Consider the following 6000-nt stretch of genomic DNA (forward strand, 5'->3'; position numbering starts at 1 on the left):
AGTCAGGCGACCGAATTTCATTGGAACCACCTACGTCCGATGGCCTTGATCTGTGGGTGGAATCAGTTTCCGCCAGGACAGGATGATTTTCCAGTTCGTTTGCAGGCCCTAATCTCGGGGCTTTAAGCCCGATTGGAAGGGGTTCTTTTCTCGTGGCTCTGAGCCAGTCAGCTGGTCGGTCGGTGGTTGGCAATTATTTTTAGCCCATTGTGTGTATTTGCCTTCACGCGGCGTAGCGGACCAACTGTCTGGGTAGGCAGGTGAGTGTTTATTTTCGCCAATCAATATTCCACATACTCCCAATCGATAAGGCACTTCACCTGGCCGCAGGGCGCACGAGGCGTATGATTGATCTAATTGAAAGCCAAGATTGATGGCGCAATCTCGTCAGGTGTGTGGTGTGTGGTGTGCTGTCTTCTGGCTGCTGTCAGCCGAGTGTAGACAATAAATCTCAATTGCAATCGACTTACATGCACTGGATTTCCTCCACTTTCCCACCAGCTAGCTGCAACAGTTGACCATGAACATTTAGAATGAACTTTGAACTTAAATGGGTTGTATTTTTGTTATTTTTAAATGATTTGATTAGTTTGTTTTCTGGTTTTTTTGTTGTTTATCTGCCTGGCAGTTCTTCACTCGGCAACCGCGTTTTGTCACCGTTTTTGAAGCGGCCAGCGAGCGACTGAAAACGCGACTTGGCAGCCCAAAGGACGAGCGTGGACTGTGACACTGCGGCGGCTGACGGTGTCTATTATTGGGGGCCAAAAGCAGGAGCAACATGGCCAGGAAGCCCACAGACACACACGGCCAAGGCGGAGCAACTGTTGGTCGTGCGAATCCCGCTTACGGTATTCGCTTCGAGCCTCGTGTCCTGGCGCTTCGGCCTTAACTTCGGCCCATCCTTCGTCCTTCGTCCTTATTTTTTCTTCCTGCACCATCGTCGTCGGCAGCTGTTTAACTATTTTTCGGTTAGTTTTTCGCTGCGCTTGCATTTCAATGACAAATTGTTGCATCTCAGCCGTGAACCCCCCCCCAACCAGCTCAACCACCTTAACACACCTGTGTGTTCCTGGCATTTGAATCAATATTCCATTTCTCAAACCTTTTGTCGGTCGAGCGAGAAAAAAAGTAACAAATTGTTTCGAGTGTTTAGTCCTTATGTTTCCCGTTTTTTAGCGAATTGCTTACTTTTCACCGTCTAAGCGAGCGGAAATATGCAGCAACTTCTTGGGCAGACATGTTTCTTGTTTTTTAAATTTATTGCACAACATTCAGCATTACGAGGGCAGCTACAACAAACAGCATCAGCGGCAACTGATAGCGGAAAGTTTAATGGGAAATGTAAATGTTACGCCATTGTATGACATACGACAATAAAATGGAATGAAACAGAAACAATAAACCGATGGATGCCAGGCCCAGGATTCCTACACAGGTTGTTGGTCCCATTTCCCCGCTCGTTCGACCGACCTCCTCATCTACCTAGTACACTGAGAAAAATTATGATTTGTAATTAGAAAGTAAACAGTCGAAAACTGAGTAGATGGTCAATAAATTTGTCTTGCTTTGTAAAAATATTTGTATTGATTTTAGTTTTTATAAAGGCTTCTAAAAAATGGATCTTAAATATGGGGTATTTTAATCAGAAACCTATTTGCAAATCCAGGAGATTGTTATCAAATATTCTTCAAGACAGCCGAATTAGAAAATATACATTTAAATACTGGGTAAACTTTTTTAATTTTTGTACTTATAAAGGACCTTAAAAAATCTATTTTAGATATGAGATATTTTAACCAACATGCAAATCAAAGAGTTTATAATCAAGTATTCATTAGGGCAGCCGATGTTGAAACGAAACAAAACCCTTTATGAGTATTTAAGCTCATTATGCTCATTTAATATAATCTTCTGTTTACGTTTACTAGGCTATTTGTTAACTTTTTAAATAGGGTTTTTAAGAGTAATACGTAATTAACTATGCAAATCTTTTCCGTTTTATTTTAGGATATGCATAAATTAATAAGAGAAGAAAGTACTTGATATTTTTCTCTCTATAGACACATTTCTTCCTATTTCCCTAGTCTGCGCTTGGGTTTTTTTTTTATTTGCTGTTATTTTTCTGCGGCTGCGGCCATAATTTACAATAACAACAAGCCCAGATAGGGGCGAAGGTGGCCCAGGGGGGCGTGGCAGCGGGAGGTAGATAGAGAAATGTGAAGCTGAAAATGAAAGAGTCGAACAATGTGGCTTGTGAGGCTGCCGTTTTGCATTCGATGGATGAATATACTGGGGGGGATGGTCTATAGGGAGGTTGATACCAAAGGAGTGGAAAGGAGGGATAACCGATAGCAGCGCTACCGTTAGCAGTCTAAAACGACGAAGCCATCGAAATCGCGCCATGCAGTTCTTCTGACTTCGGAGTCAGATATTGTATTTCATGGCGTCTCGCTCGATATGTCGCCTCTATACGCATATGCCTTTAGTGTGTGTGTGTTCCATAATTCAATTTCAGAGTAAGCCCATCCTTCGTTCCGGCTATAACCACCCACAACCCCCCAAAACCACCCACTACCACCCCCACTATGCACATAAGGCATTGATCTGCCCTGGCAAAGCGCTTTATGTTTTATGCGTGCGGCTGAAAAGTTTAACGAGGCATAAACAAACATAGGGCCATTGCCGTTGCCACTGCTGACTGAATGAATGAAAGTTGGCCAGATGATATATGGTCTGCCCAGGCATAGACATTTGTTTTTTGGATCCACCCGGAAGCGGGATTTAAATCTTACAATATATAACATGGAATTAGATTATATTTTCCGCTCACAGATTTATAAGTAATGTCCAATCAAGTAGATACCTTTCTCTCTTTTTTGTAGATTGCATATCTCGAAGAAAGCATTTATGCATTTAGAAAATCAATCATAATGAGCTGCAATTTCGAAATGAAAATGGAAAACTTTCTCAGCTTAAAGTCAACATTGTTAAACCAACTTTAGCTAAAGTAGAGCAGGTTGCTTCTTACCATTTTGTGAAATTGAAATGCATTTATAATTAAACGTTGAGGTAATAGACAATGAGATGAGATGTTCATAGCTGAATTTATGAATTTCAAATATAATTGCCAAAACATTAGATATTGTATACTAATTGGATGAGTTGGGATGTTCGTTGAATCCATTTGGATATTGAATTACTTCATATACATATCAGCAAGCTATCTTTAATAAAATTTGTATAAGATGAAAACTTCAACATTTTCGAAGTAAATTTAGTTTATGATTTACTTCATTGCTATGGATGGTTCGTTAGGGAGGGAACAAGTTAAAAATGTATTAAATTAGGTGTACAATTTACCTAAAGATCTTAAGACCTCAAGGCTATAGATCTAGAAATTAGTGGTAGATGTTATATATTTTTAAGTTTACCTTAAAAGCATTAAACATTGGTTACATTTTAGACACTACAATTATATGATAACTCTAAAATAGTGTACCTGTACCTTTTTCATCCCAGGAACCCTCTCCCAAAATGTCTCCAAACAGTTATGACATTGATTGTAAGATCATGCGATGTACTTTGGGTTGTGTTGCTGTCACAGGCCCATGCTCAAATTGGCTTATCCATAATCCAATTAGCCAGGCAGATAGCGTCGTGTCACGGCCACATCCTCCTTACATAAACCATATGTTTCGTCACATGCAATTTCCAAAGCAATTAACCGGCACACTCTCACCTGCCCGATGCAGCATCCTTTTGCCATCCTGTGAGAGCCCCGAATAGGAGGTCCTACCGAATGCCTGCAGCCTGTTGCTAGATCCTGTTGCCAAAAGCTCGGAGTGTGTGTGTGTGCGAGTGCATACGAATTGAATTTGTCGCGCATCGAACAAACTTGGCAATTCAATCAACGTGCCAGCCCCACCTCACCTGCTCTTTTGACCATGAACCTGACCATCGAACATCGAGAATCGGACATTGGACATCAGGCATAGGACATCGGACATCTACCATGGGGACTTGTCTTCCCTGCTTGACTTTTGGCCATCGTTTGTTGTTCCGTTCGCTTTGCTAATTGAATTGCCCTGTTTGTCGCCTCTTCCAGCGGCAGTGTCAAAAATTACGCATACGCCCGGTGGGTGCGCATTAAGCCGTTACGGCTAATGAAGCTCACGAGATTGACGGGCCAATTATGGCGATGATGGCATCGCCATTGTTTCCCTCTGCAATTGAATTACATTGAAAACTTCGTTAGGCTCGTTAGCCGAACGCGATTTACGCGATAAACACGCCCGGCAACTTAAAATGCAATCAATGCCAGGCTTCAACTCGACTCAATTGATTTTTATTGATATGTAGGTGCCTGGAAATGGTACATACTTAGCGCCCATGCATATAAGTATATTATTAGGCATCGGGAAATAAAGAAATTATATAATTAAATATTAAAAGATATTTTAAATATTTATCAAAGCTTGAAAAGTAAGCATAGCATTGAACATGTTCTAGAAGAGGCAATTTCAGAGTAGTACGATTTTTACTAAAAAATCGTATTGATTATAGACAGTTAGCCTTATAAACCAGAAACAAGGAAACTTTTATTAAACATTAAAATTATTTATTTTATTTTATTTAAGAAAATATTGTAAAACTTGTACTAAAGCAATTTGAAAGTACCTTTTTTGGAGTAGAGAAACCTTTTCCTGTACAAGACCATTTCATCTTTAAATTCTTTAAAGTCGTTTCTGAATACATTGTAAATCTGTTGAATGGAGAAACGATTTCCAGTAGAATACTTCCCTGTGCAGACACATATTCCTGCGAGGTGGCACAGTTTGAGGCAGTTAGGGGGTTCTGGAACTGGAACTTTTCCCCTCGGGGGCAACGGACTGCCCGGAGTAAATCCCCGTAGATTGGTAGCTCTCGTTACGCTTTTTATTTTTCCAAGCTATTCTTCTTTTTCTTTTAATTGATGTTCAGTGGTGATTGGTTTTCCCCCAGCCCTCCGAGGCGTCGGGATTAAGCGGAGTGCTTTCAATTTGCAGAAATAAAAATAACAATGGGCGCATAGGTGGTCGGCACTGACAGTCCAAATTGAATGGCAATTTGATTTTATTGAAGTGCAGCAACTGGTTGGGCCTGTCAGTGCAGCATTCGAGTATAATATTTCAGCTGACCGGGCAGCCGAGGAGCCAAACCAAATCACAGCAAATACTTTTATTGGGTTTCGAGTTTTTCCCTCCAGGCTCTTGGAATTTTTCCTCTATTTTTTTTTTCATTGGCGCCTGCGGCACGTACTCGTATTTCGCTGTTGGCCAACTTGTCAGCCTAAGGCAGCCAGATCCTCCTCGTCGTCCTTGTCCTTGTCATGCTGAAAATATAATTAAAGTTTGACATTTATATCTGGCCAACAATGAATGAATGTCCCTTTCCAGTGTGATTAATGATGTCGGGAAAAATAAAATAGAATTAAATGTGCAGTGGGTTGGGGTTGCGACAGAAACTGACGCAAATGCACACTCGAATTGAATTACTTGATCATTTATGGTTGATTATGATAATCACTTCGAAAATGGCCAACCGCAGCATGACGGGCCTGAAATTATTTCCCCTCAAATGTTGTCCATCAATTTGAATTCCAGCCATGTCCGCACGTGAGTGCCAGCGATTTGCATTTTCACAGCGCTTAGTGCGGTTGTGGTTGCATTTAAATGCAAGGGGAATATTTAGCGAACTCTATTTGGGGCTCTCAAAAATAGCACAGATAAGTATGGCTAAAATGGTGCAGCCGAAATGGTATTTTTGGCATGTTTTCGGGACTATTGGCTTGATTCTGATTGATTGCTGGATTCTCTCTTTCAATTGGAATTTTAGGAAGTGGTTGATTCCGTCTCAGCTTGAATTGTTATTATCATTGCATGGGAGCTAGTTTATCATGGGTTGTCAAAGAATTTTAAAATTTAAAGTGGAGCTGTGAAATAAGCTTAAATTAAGTTGAAA

The 6000-nt window shown here is 40.8% G+C and overlaps 1 protein-coding gene across 1 annotated transcript in view; it reads right to left on the minus strand.

The window, feature by feature from the left end:
• mAChR-B (muscarinic acetylcholine receptor) overlaps window positions 1–728 on the minus strand; it is a 31035-nt gene extending 30307 nt beyond the window's left edge. The window contains exon 1 of the mRNA XM_036817295.3: window positions 471–728. The gene's annotated coding sequence lies outside the window, so the exon portion shown is untranslated. The remainder of the gene's footprint in view (window positions 1–470) is intronic.
• Window positions 729–6000: the final 5272 nt, after the last annotated feature.

The sequence above is a fragment of the Drosophila suzukii genome, chromosome 3, assembly GCF_043229965.1.
Source record: "Drosophila suzukii chromosome 3, CBGP_Dsuzu_IsoJpt1.0, whole genome shotgun sequence".
NCBI lineage: Eukaryota > Metazoa > Arthropoda > Insecta > Diptera > Drosophilidae > Drosophila > Drosophila suzukii.